The sequence below is a fragment of the Mustela nivalis genome (assembly GCF_964662115.1).
Source record: "Mustela nivalis genome assembly, chromosome: 2".
Taxonomy (NCBI): Eukaryota; Metazoa; Chordata; class Mammalia; order Carnivora; family Mustelidae; genus Mustela; species Mustela nivalis.
This window is the reverse complement of record NC_139021.1, coordinates 87,474,342-87,488,091: the sequence shown is the minus strand read 5'-3', so window position 1 is coordinate 87,488,091 and position 13,750 is coordinate 87,474,342. Positions and strand designations below refer to the sequence as shown.

At 33.9% G+C, this 13,750-nt stretch overlaps 1 long non-coding RNA gene across 2 annotated transcripts in view; it reads left to right on the top strand.

The window, feature by feature from the left end:
• Nucleotides 1-2,579: 2,579 nt before the first annotated feature.
• Nucleotides 2,580-13,750, top strand: part of LOC309859439 — a 98,152-nt gene continuing 86,981 nt past the window's right edge. For both annotated transcript variants that reach the window (XR_014308694.1, XR_014308695.1), the window contains exon 1: nucleotides 2,580-2,646. This is a non-coding gene — a long non-coding RNA (uncharacterized lncRNA). The remainder of the gene's footprint in view (nucleotides 2,647-13,750) is intronic.

Genomic DNA, 13,750 nt, shown 5'->3' with positions numbered 1-13,750 from the left:
AGAGGCAGGCGGGGGGAGGTAGGGAAGTGGGCTCCCTGCTGAGCAAAGACCCTGATGTGGGACTCGATCAGGACTTTGAGATCATGACCTGAGCCGAAGGCAGAGGCTCAACCCACTGAGTCACCCAGGCACCTCCAAAACTGAGGTTTTTGTCCAGAATTAAAGTGGGTGGCATTATAAAAGTGACTACATTATGCTGTTTTAGTGATTATATTGACATAATTGCTTGTTTTTCTATGAAAATAGTTGGAGAGTTTGTTCTTATAAGGAACTGTTAATCATACAAATAATGGCTGACAAAATAAGAAAACAAGAGTTGATATTCCTTTGTATGTTTTAAATTATCTAGGTCTGATGTTTCTTGTCTTGCATTATCATTTTATTAAAAACATCATGTAGTTATATATATATATATATATATATATATATATATATGTATGTGTGTGTGTGTGTGCACATACATGATTATATTTTAGTAATCTATAAGAGTGACCTATATCGGTAATACATAAATACATTTTAAAAATTGTCAAATTTTAAACTGAGTAGTACCTATCTTTACAGAAGAGTTACATTATTTAGAGAGAGTTTTTTTAAAAGCAAATATAAAAGAAAAATTTCAAAATTAAGGCATTGTAAAGTAAAAATATATAGATATAGTATTATGCAGTGGAGCTCAATTTACCAATTCTGTGAAATCCTCTCACAAAGATAAAAGTAATCAATATGCATCCAGAGACCATAAGGATCCCTGCTACCTAGCAGTAACAAATTAGCATTCTTAAGAATAGTCAGGATGAAAGGAAAAGCAACTACTTCAGCTTTTCTTTTTCTTGAGTTACTGATTTTGTTCAAGAAGTAAGTGAAACCAAAGAGTCAAAGTCAAATAACCTCATGAATATGTTATGTTGACATTTCTACATGACTTTGAATGTGCATAATGGGATTTGCAGATCTGGTTTATGACAGTTTCCAAAAATGATTATATGAAACAAAATTATGTCATTTTTAAAAAATGATTGTGTTGCTGTGGTCACTTCTGTCAGGAACACTCTATCTTATCTCTTTTATACCAAACAGTTTTAGTTTCATGATTATTATGTTCTAAAATTCTAGTGCTTTGTAATTAGTTATAACTTACTTTATTCTTTTCCAAAGAAAATGTTGAGAATGATGATCAGCTACTGTCTTAAAATAATTTATTGAAAAAATAATTTATTGCTGTGAAATTTATATAACACAAAATTAAGTATTTTAAAGTAAACAATCAGTGACATTTAGTATATTCACAGTCTTGTGCTATCACTACCTCTATCTAGCTTCAGAACTTTTCCATCATTCCAGTAGGCAATTTTACCCCATTCTTATTTTCCCTCAGACTCTCACAAATGTATATATACTTTTTGTATTCATGGGTTTATCTACTCTGGATATTTTATAGAAATGGAATTATACAACATGTGACATTTATGCCTGACTCAGCAGAATGTGTTCTGGGCTCATCTATGTTGTGTGAAATAATTCTTCATTCCTTTTTATGGCTGAATTCCAACTACTCTGATAACATAGAAAAGGAAAGGAATAATTCTGCTCATTTGCGTTCCAACCCCCTCTCAGAAAAGTCAACAGTGATGGTGTTAACGGAAGCAAAGTAGGATCTATGTCCATTATTGGATTCAGAATGGTCTCTATAAAATATTCACACGAGCACAATTTGTCTTTGAAAGTGGGTTTTCTCCTGCACCCTGTTGCATGTTTTCTGCATAATGTGAATAATTTATGTAGTTTTCTAATGCTCCTCCTTAAACCTTCCTGGCTCACTGTTGCCTAACATGCTCCAAAATACAAATATCCTTATCTGTATTTTATCAAAGTTCATATTCCTTAAATTCAATTAAATTAAGCTAAGAGAAATATGGAGAATAAAATCAAAATGAATTCAAACTGATGGATGTTAGTGACAATAGATAACACTTTTACAGAATTCACTATGTGTCCAGCCTGCTTCTAAGCTGTTTATATACACTAACTCATTTAATCCTCATGGCAACCTTAAAAGTAAGTACTAATATTATTCCTATTTTATGGGTAAGAACATGGAGTTTAAACAGATTTCCCTAAATCCTCTAGCAAGTTACAAAAGCAGGAAAAATGAGAAATGCTTCAGTGTGTGTGTGTGTGTGTGTGTGTGTTTGAAAGTACATAAGTGAAATATCAGTCCCAGTAATTAACTAAAATTTGGGGATATTAGAAGGGTAGCTGGGGGGAGGGGGTTTGGGAGAAGGGGGTGGGATTATGGACATTGGGGAGGGTATGTGCTTTGGTGAGTGCTGTGAAGTGTGTAAACCTGGTGAGTCACAGACCTGTACCCCTGGGGATAAAAATATATGTTTATAAAAAATAAAAAGTTAAAAAAAAAAAAAAAAAAGAAGGGTAGGTAAGCTTTTTACTTGTTTGTTTTTTATTTATAATCAGACATGAGAGAAACAAGATTTAGTGATTGGGTGTTTGATCTTCTGGATTGCTCTGTGGTGATGTTCTACTTTAGAATGTGCTTTGTTTAGAATGTGCTTAGTTAGCAATGCCTGATGTCTCAAATTCATGAGATTACAACCAGTGTCTTCACAGTGGAATCTTTCAATGAAAGTAAGTAACAGGTCATCCCTTTAGGGGTGGATTCTCTTTATAAATTGAGACTATGTTACACAGAAGTTGTAAATATAGTAGAAGGTGTTATAACAGCAGGGTTACACCAAGACACATTATAATTAAATTATCAAAAGTCAAAGACAAAGAAAAAAATTGAAGCAGTAGGAGAAAAGAGATGTTACATAAGAAGAGAACCACCATAATTCATATGATTGTTGGCAAATTTTTAACAGAAATGAGTGATATATTCAAATTATTGAAAGATAAAAACTGTCAACCAAGAATTCTATATCTAGTAAAGTTTTCCTTCGGAAATGAATTACAAAGACTGTCCCAAAACAAACAAATGAAACAAAAACTGAAGGAGTTCATTAACACGAGATGTGCCTTATAAGAAATGTTAAAGGGAGTTCTTTAAGTGGAAATAAGAAGACACTGATACAAGTCATAAAATTATTTTAAAAAGGTAGCATTAAACTTGCTGATAATGGTAAACACATGGTCAAAATTAGATTCTGTAATTTTGTTATAGTGGTCCATAATTCACCTACAAGTCTAGATTAAAAGTGGGGGAAAAAAAAGAGAAAAAGAAAAATAACCATAACAACCAAAATGTGTTATTACAAATATATCTGTCCTCATACCAAAAGCAGATAGACACTAATAGATAATAAAAACACAGGCTGATATCCAGAATGAATATAGATGTAAAATTTTTCAATAAAATATTAGCACATTGACTTTAGCTGCACATTAAAAGGATCATTCACCATGATCAAGTGGGATTTATCCCTGGGGTGCAAAGGGGTGGTTCCACATACACAAATCAATCAATGTCATATATTACCTTCATAGAAGAAAAGCAAAGCATCATACAATCCTCTCAATAGGTGCAGAAAAATATTTTGATAAAATTCAACACCAATTCACATTAAAAACCCTTTAACAATTTAGGCATAGAAAGAACATGTCTCAGCATAATAAAGGCCATATATGATCAGCCCATAGCTAACATCTTCTGTACTCGACAGTGAAAGGTTGGAAGCATTTCCTTTAAGACCAGGAACAAGATGAGGGTGCTCCCTCTAATCACTTCTATTCAAGACCATGCCAGAAGACTTAAGTAGAATAACCAGGCAAGAAAAAGAAATAAAAGTTACAACAACTGGAAAATATGAAGTACAATTATCTTTATTTGCACATGGTATGATTTTATATAGAGAAAATCCTAAAAATCCAACCAAAACCTGTTAGATCTAATCAATGAATTCAGTTAAGTTGCAGGATAAAAAATTGAGATTAAAAAATTGGTAGCATTTCTATACACTAACAATGAATTTTCTGAAAAACAAAGATATTAATACCATTTATGATATTGTCAAAACCAATATAATACTTAGAAATTAATTTAACCAAGGAAGGAAAAGATACATCTGAACACTACAACACAAATGAAAGAAACGAAAGAAGGCACAAATAAATAGAAAGGCATTCTATGTTTACAAATTGAAAAAGTTAGAATGTTAAAATGTCAATATTACCAAAACCATTTATACATTCAAGGCAATCCTTATTAATACTCCAATGGCATTTATTACAGAAATAGAAAACAAATTCTAAAATTTATGTGGAACAAAAGACCTCAAATACCCAACAAAATCCTGAGAAGAATAAAACAGGAGGCATCACACTCTCTGATCTCAAGTTTGATCTCTTTTAGAATGGCCATCAGCAAAAGACAAGAATAACAAGTGCTGGCATGGATATGGAGGAATAGGATTCCTTTGCACTGTTGCTGAGATTTCAAATTAGTACAAACACTATAGAAAATAGGATAAAAGATCCTCAAAAAGTTACAAATGGAACTATCATTGATCCAGCAATTCCGTTTCTTTAAATATATCCAAATATGATGAAAACATTAACTCAAAAATACCTGTACCTTTATATTTATAGCAGCATTATTTACCATGCTTAAGACATGGAATCAACCTAATTTCCGCTGATAGATGAATGGAGAAAGTTGTGGCATATTTATACAATGAAATAGTATTCAGCCATAAAAAATGAGGAAATCCTACCATTTGTGACAACATGAGTAGATCCTGAAGATATTAAGCAAATTGAAATAAGTTTGACAGAGTGTGGGAATTCATAGTGACTGGATAAGATTTAGGTGAAATACGTATTCCAAGGTGAGACCAAGTGCAAAGCAAAAGAGGGTGCTTAGAATGCTGGGTATCCTTTAAATTTTCTGAGCTGTCGGGGTGCCTGGGTGGCTCAGTTGGTTAAGCAGCTGCCTTCCACTCAGGTCATGATCCCAGAGCCCTGGGTCGAGCCCCACATTGGGCTCCCTATTTATCGGAAAGCCTGCTTCCCCCTCTCCCTCTGCCTGTTGTTCTGCCTACTTGTGCTCTCTGTCTCTCTGTCAAATAAATAAATAAAATCTTAAAAAAAAAATGAAGTTTCTGAGCTGAAAACAGCCAGATCCTAATGGGCTGAACCCTCTTACCTAGGGACTAAATGTTTAACTTAGATGAGAAACACTTTCACCTTTTAGCCATGTATTCATCATACCCTTAGCCGACATGCATGTTACAAACACCCTTTGTTTCAATCATGCATTGCTCCATATGTCTATGTCTTGATTATTAAAGCCTAACATTCCTTTCTATTTTTCTGCTCTTACTTGATGTATCATTAAGACTTGCAATAAAAGTGGAGACTAAATCTGGCTCAGGGCTTTTAGCCACTAGAGCAAATGGGCCCCTTGCCTTCTCCTTTCTCTTATATAGGTGTCTGGAGTAATCTTTTCACTCACCACCTCAGTCAGGGTTTGCTGGCCAAACCCAGCAACAGAGAAAGATGAATACTATACAATCTCACTTATATGTGGTATTAAAAAAACTCATACAAAAAGAGATCAGACATGTTGCATGTTGTTACCAAATGCAAAGGTTTGGGAGAGAATGTGGTCAAAAGGTACAGATTTCCAGTTATAAGGCAGATCAATACTAAGGAAGCAATTTACAACATGATGACTATACTTAACACTACTATATGATATATGAGTTCACCTCAAAATGAGAAAATTTGCTTCTTTCCTTCTTTCTCCTTTTATTGTATCTATATGAGATGATGGACAGTACATGAACCTATCTCAATAATCATTTCACAATATATGTAAATCTAACCATCATTAGTGTTTTAAACATATTGAATGATGAATGCCAATTAAGAAAGAAAACTAAAGAAAGAAAAAGAGAGAGTGATTAAAGGGAAATCAAGACATTCACAGGTTAAGTAAAACCAAGAAAATTATGAGCCATAGACTTACTCCAAAAGAATGGCTAAAATATCTTTTGTAAGCATAAAGGAAATTACTAAAAGCATGATCTTGGCATATTAGGAAGTAAAAGGAAAGAATAGAAAAAGCAAACATGATTAAAAACAAGTTTAGCTTCTCATTTGGAGCTTTCTAAATTATAAATGATGGTTGAAACAAAACTAATAACACTAAATATGTTTCCAATGCTATATCATGACTATGACTGTAATATAATATTATATAAAAATTACAATAATTCATTCACTAGTACTTAGGATAGGAGACTGTAAGAAATCAAATTGATTACACCAGGCTACCATAAAGCAAATATATTGCTGCCTCTTTATTATTACTGCATGAATCATTACACTTGTAAATAAATATGAATTTCTTTTTCACATTATATTTTCTTTTTTGATGTCTAGTGTTGGTAACATGTAAACATCTACAGTGTTTTATATCATGTAAGTCAATATTAAAGTAGGAACTAACATATGGCTAATCTTGCAAACACATGACATAAACTTATGGTATCAATAAATATAGTAGTGTTGTAAATGTATTTTCTCTTCCTTATTATTTCTTAGTAAACTTTTCTTTCACTAGTGGACTTTATTATAAGAATATAGTGTATAATATATATAATAAATAAAACATACAAAATATGTTACCTACTGTGTGTTATTGGTAAGGATTCCAGTCAACACTAGGCTATTAGTAATTAAATTGGTGGAGAGTCAAAAGACTTAGGTAAATTTTCAACTTCACAGGAATTGGTGCCCTGCACCTCTGCATTGTTCAAGGGTCAATTGTATTTTTTTTATACCTGAGAAGCAGCATACTATTATTTAAGACTAAAATTCAAGTTGCTGTAAATATATATTGCAAACTGTAGGGCAACTATCCAAAAAAAGTTAAAAAGAAAAGTAATCAGGGGTACCTGGGTGGCTCAGTGGGTTAAAGCCTCTGCCTTCAGCTCAGGTCATGATCTCAGGGTCTTGGGATCAAGCCCCACATTGGGCTCCACTCTGCTCGGCAGGGGGCCTGCTACTCCCTTCTCTCTGCCTGCCTCTCTGTCTACTTGTGATCTCTCTGTCAAATAAATAAATAAAATTTTTTTAAAAAGAAAGAAAAGTAATCAATATGTTAAGAAAAAATTAAAAAATGGAATTCTATAAGCTTCTCAAATTAGACAGAAAAAGAGAGCAAGATAGAAAGGAAAAAAAGAGTAACTGCATAAATTTTAAAAACTATCCTTATGTACATGGTAGATATTAAATCAGCTATATAAATAATGACATCAGTGTCAGCAGTATAAATATAGTAATGAAATGCAAAGATTTTCAGAGTGTATCAACAAAAAAGGCCAACTATATGTTATCTTCAAGAAACTCATTTTAATATTAGAGACATAAGGAGAATGGAAAAAGATATTCTATGCTCACACCAATAAAAAGAAAACAGAAGTAGCTATTGCAGTTTGAGATAAGGCAGATAACAGAATGAGGATACAGGGATAAAGAAAGGCATTATATAATGATGAAAGGGTCATTTCCTCAGGAAGACACAACAATCCTTAATGTGTATGTGCCTAAAAGAGAGTATCAAAATTTAGGAGTTGGGGAGGAAAGCCCCGGGGTAGAGCTACAAGAAGAAATGGGTTAATTGGTGACATTGGAGAGGTAAATACCTTTCTTTCAATAACTGATAGATTTTGCAGGCAGAAAAATGAAAAGTGGTTTAACTGAATAGCAACATTAATGAAATCTAATTGACATTTATAGATTAATCCACCCTCCAATAGCAGAATACACATGATAGTCAAGCGCATATGGAAAATTCACCAAGATAGACCACATTCTAGGCCATAAAAACCAATTTACCAAATTAAAAATAAATAGAAAATATGTAAAATATGTTCTCAGGAAACAATGGCATCAAATCAGAAACAAATTGCAGGAAAATAGCTATAAATTCCTAAAATACTTGGATATTAAACAATAAACAGTAATACATGGGTTTAAGAAGTCACAGATAATTTTAAAATAGCATTAAATGCATAAATAAAAATAAATAATAATTTGAATAATATTCTTCATTCATGGTTTGGAAGATTCAAATTGTTGTCAATTTAACTAATAAGCTATATATTTAAAGTAGTCCCCAGTTAAAATTCCAACTAGCTTTTTTATGGATATCCACAAACAAATTTTTACAGATTAAGAATCAAAAAATAGCCAACAAATTACTGAAAGAGAAAAACAAAGTTGGATGTTTCATAATATCCAAGTTCAAGTATTAAAGTTACAATAATCAACGCAGCATGATATTGGTAAAATAATAGACACAGTGGGGGCGGCTGGGTGGCTCAGTGGGTCAAGCCTCTGTTTCAGCTCAGGTCATGATCTCAGGTCCTGGGATTGAGCCCCGCATTGGGCTCTCTGCTCAGCAGGGAGTCTGCTTCCCCGCCCCGACTGCCTCTCTGCCTACTTGTAATCTCTGTCAAATAAATAAATAAAATCTTAAAAAAATAATAGACACAGTGATTAATGGAATAGAATGCAATGCCCAGGAATCGATCTACATAAATATAGTCAATGGATCTTTGACTAAATAACAAATATAATTATTTGGAGAAAGGTTAGACTTTTCAGGAAATGGTGTAGGATCACTTGGATACACACACAATCTAGAAACAAAGCTTACATTGTTTTAAAAGTTAACTTTAAATGGATCACTGACCTAAATATAAAATACAAAACTATAAAAATTCCAGGAGGAAATATAAAAGAAAATGTAGGTGGCTTTCTGTTTGTTGATGAGCTTTTAGATGCAACACAGAAAGCATGATCCATTAAAGAAAAAATTGATAAATTAGACTTTATTAAACCTTTATCAAAAACTCGTGCTTTGTGAATGATATTATTAAGAAAAAGAAAAGACAGACTAAGAAAAATTCTTCCCAAACACACATGTGATAAAGGAATGTTATAAAAAAAATCCTCTTAAAACTCAACAATAAGGGGCACCTGGGTGGCTCAGTGGGTTAAAGCCTCTGCCTTCAGCTCAGGTCATGATCTCAGGGTCCTGGGATCGAGCCCCACATCAGGCTCTCTGCTCAGTGGGGAGCCTACTTCCTCCTCTCTCTCTGCCTGCCTCTCTGCCTACTTGTGATCTCTCTCTCTGTGTCAAATAAATAAATAAAATCTTAAAAAAAAAAAGAAACTCATCAATAAGAATAAGGGCAATCCAAAAAGGGCGAAATGTCTGAACAGATACCTCATAAAAGAAGATCTAAAGATGACATGGATATGAAAATATATTTAACATTATGTTTTAGAAAACTAAAAATTTTAAAAATAGATTTTAATACACATCTACTAGAATTGCTAAAATTCAAAACAGTACCAAATTCTAAGATGTGAAGCAATGTGATCTTTCCTTTAGTACTGGTGAGAATGAAAATGGTACAGCCACTCTGGAGGACACTTTGTTTGTTTCTTAAAATCTAAAGATAAGCTTATTGTACAATCCAGCAGTTGTGCGTCTAGATATTTACCTGATTGACTTGAAAAATTATGCCATATGAAAACCCGCATAAACATGTTTATTGCTGTTTTATTTATGACTGCCAAAAAATGGAAGCTTCCAAGATGGACTTTAACAGGAGAATGGATTAAAAAAAAAAAAAAATCAGTGGTTCATCCATATATTTATACATCAATCAGCAATAAAAAGAAGTGAGCTCTCAAGCCACATGATGATGTAGAAGGACTTTAAATGTATATTGCTAAGTGAAAAAAGCTAGGGTATAGCTTTTTTTACTATAGGTTTCTAATTACATGGTGTTCTGGAAAAGAAAAATATATATATATAGGGACAGTAAAAAGATCAGGGGTTGCCTAGGGTTTAGGGAGGAGGTATAAGAGTTGAATAAGTGAAACACAGAGGAGTTTCTGTCTTAGTCTGTTGAGGCTGCTAAACAGAATACCACAGACTGGCTATGGAAAAGAGATTATTCCTCACAGTTCTGGAGGCTGAGAAGTCCAATCGCAAGGCATCAGCAGATTTGGTGTTTGAAGAAAACCTGCTTCCTTACATACATCCATAAACAGCCATCTTTTTACTGTATTCTCACATGGCATAGGGGGCATGGGAATTCTCAGGGAACTCTTTCAAGGGTGCTAACCCCATCGATGAGGCCTCTGCTATCATGACCTAATTGTGAACCAAAGGACCCATTTCCTAATATGTTCATGTTGGGAGTTAGTATTTCAATAAATTAATTTTGAGGAGACATGAATATTCAGTCTATAGCAGGCAGGGAATCTATTTTTTATGATACTGCAGTGGTTGGTACCTGACCTTAAGTATTTTTCAAAACCCATAGAAATTTACAATGCAAAGAACGAACCTTAATGCATGCAATTTAAAAAGGCCGTTTCAGCGGTGAAGGATCCCAGGAAACAATGCAAACTGTGACCAGATCATCTAAGTATATGACAAATGTATTAAATATCCTCACTAAAGGAAAAAGTGAGAGAAGGCAATGACCTAAGTAACTTGAAATGAGTAGGTCCTATAAGAATAAAGGAAAGAGGTGCTAGACATAAGCAGTGTACTCGTTGATAAACTTGTTTCCCATAGGAAAAATGGTTGAGACTCAGATGCTGTTATATGTGTATGCTAGAATGAAACAAGTAAGTGGATGGCAAATAGTGGGAGCCAGTTTTCTTACTGTTAGAGGGGGAAGGAAAGAGATAAGACTAACCCATATAGTGGTGGGTTAGAGTTGAAGACGTCAGTAGGATGCAGTAATGATGCAGATGATTACACATACAGATCAGTTAATAGTACATATTTGGGTAGTATACACACTTCTATTTCTTTTCTATGCCAGTAAGAAAGTGCCAAAATGAAACAATACTCTACTAGTAATGAGCACACATACCCCACAGATCTTAATTTTTAATTGTATCCTCAATGAAAAAAAAAAAAAAACCAGGATCCTTGGAGAAATGCCTGATATTAGGAATGGGAGAGGAGAAGGGGAGAGGAAAAATATAAGATGAAATTGGAGTACTTGCAGTGCCAGAATGTAAGTGTGCTAATAAAACAACAAAGAAACCCATAAAACCCCAAATAATGGGGACATATCAAAGGAAGCCAAATGAATAATCTTTCATGGACCAAAGTTGGAATCTTTGAACAACAAAATAAATAGGACCAGATTATAACTCAATGTATAAAATAAACAAATAAATAAATATCTATTCATACTCACATATATAAATGACTAATTTTGTATCTCAACTTAACTGGCCATGGGGTTTGTAATTAAATTTTATTTCTGATGGCATCTGTGAGGGTGTTTCTAGATGAGATTAACTTTTGAATTTGATTCAGTAAAGTAGGTTTTCCTTCACAATGTAGGTGGGCATTATCCAATCCGATGAGGAACCAAATAGAACAAAAGGCTAAAGACACCCTTTCCCCTGCATCACTGAGCTGAGACATCTTAGCTCATTTTCTCTGGCTCTTGGACTGGATTTTACACCATTGATTCTTCTGGTCTCAGGCTTTAGGATATGGACTGAAGTACACAACTGCTTTTCCTGGGTCTTTAGCTTATAGACAATAGATCTTAAAATGTTCCACCCTCCAAAATAAAGTGAATTAATTTCTCATAATAAATCTCCACTATATAAGTGTTTTGGTTTTCTGGAGTACCTTCACTAGTATAAGGGCTGTGCATAGCGACTTCCTTTGGTAGAGCATAAAGTATAATATGGAAAGGAGGGGTAAAGAAGAAACTTTGCAGTGGAGAAACTTCAACCATGTGATCAAAAGCATGACTGAAAAGTCATGTTGTATATACACTTAATATGATTAAGTGAAAGTGACATTATACTTTTGTGCTCTTCCTCCCCTAAACCAATTAACTCAGTTTCATCATGAGAAAAACAAGAAAAGTCTGAGAAACTTTGACCTCCAATAGAAGCATGATCATTAAATATAATAAATATTGAAAAGAATTATTAACAAATTAAATGGAAATAATACATAGATCTCTGAATTTTTATAAGGGTGTTTTCATGTCTGTTTTTTTCAGATTATGTATCCCAGTTAGTAATTACACAATTAAGGGGTGCCTGGGTGGCTCAGTGGGTTAAGCCTCTGCCTTCAGGGGAGGTGGTGATCCTAGTGTCCCTAGGACTGAGCCCCACCTGGGACTCTCTACTAAGCAGGAAGACTGCTTCCCCCTCTCTCTCTACCTGTCTCTCTGCCTACTCATTATCTCTCTCTGTCAAATAAATGAATAAAATCTTTAAAAAAATAATTACACAAGTTATATTTTTATTGAGTACAACCATTATTCATCAAGAATCTTAGGGGTATTTTTTGGAAAGTTTGCTATCTAGATACAATGTATCTTCAAACAAGCAGTGGCACACTTTGTAATGCTAACTTTCATGAAAGTCAGTAATGCCATGTACAAGAGTGTCTAGCAAAAATTCAGCCTGTGCTTCGTTTTCCAAGCTGCATGCACGGATGTAGGTGGATATAAATGGAGAAAGGAAGAATTTTTTTTTAATATGTGCAGGAGCTACATGATTACATTTCTATTACTATTTTCTATCAATGAAGAGTATCATCAGCTCAGCCAAGCCATAAATCAGTCTATTCTTTGACTTCAATGATTACTTTATTACTCAAATCCAATTAATCAATTCCTTTACTTCTACTCAATTTGCATCAGTAATATATTAATACTTAGGTCACATTCTTATAAATTTGACTTTGAGACCAAGGTTCTTGTGCAAATTATTTCTCTTTAGAGAAATCAGAAAGGCAATCAGGAAAGCAGAACAGGCCAAGGGAAACAGACAAACAAAGGTGTGATTATAATCAAATATCATATTTAGTGTGAATCCATAGGGGATCTCTGGTTTGTCCTGGAGACAAGAGAGGTGGGCCTTCACTCATACTTCCAAACTAGTGAGTCATTGGTTCCAAACCCAGGTTCTCTGTCCATGCTGTTGCATTGGAACAGAACCATTGTACATGTGAGCCTTAGAATTTAAGAGTGAGCCCTACAAACTAAAGTTCATAAAAAAAACAAGAGATGGGCTTATGGAAATGTTCAAAGTATTGTGAAGAGATCTGGAAGAAGCATCAACTTTCATAATTCTTATATGTTAACATTTTCAGCCTACTACCACCTCTTGCCCAGAATATTTATTTCCTCCCTATTCTTCTTGCCAAATGTTTTGACCTGTTCTAAAAACCCACAATGCTGCTACCATAGAAACCTTTCAAAGATCTGATTTTTATTGCCTCCTATTTGATACTTTTCAGAAATTTTCCACCACTTTTATTTTAAAGTCTATTATTTAATATGACACAGAGAAGATTGTATGACCTGGATCCTCCTGACATTTTCACCTCTTCCCCTTTACAGCATATATTTTAATCATATTAAACTATTGGTTATGACTTGATATGTCAGATTCTATTTTACACTGGGCCTTCACATGTATCTTCTTTACCTGGAACGCCTTTCCCTGTACCTGTATTATTCTTCTGTATCCTTCAGAGTTTACTCAGCTGTTGCATATATTGAGGAAGACCTTCTGACCTCTGTCCATACTATAGCTCCTGCTGAAAGCTCTTTAATGTGTCCTGCTTTTGTTTTTCCGTAATAACCTCTGTAATGCAACACGGAAGATTATAGAATATATTTTTAATTGTTCATTCATCAGTCTCCAAAAG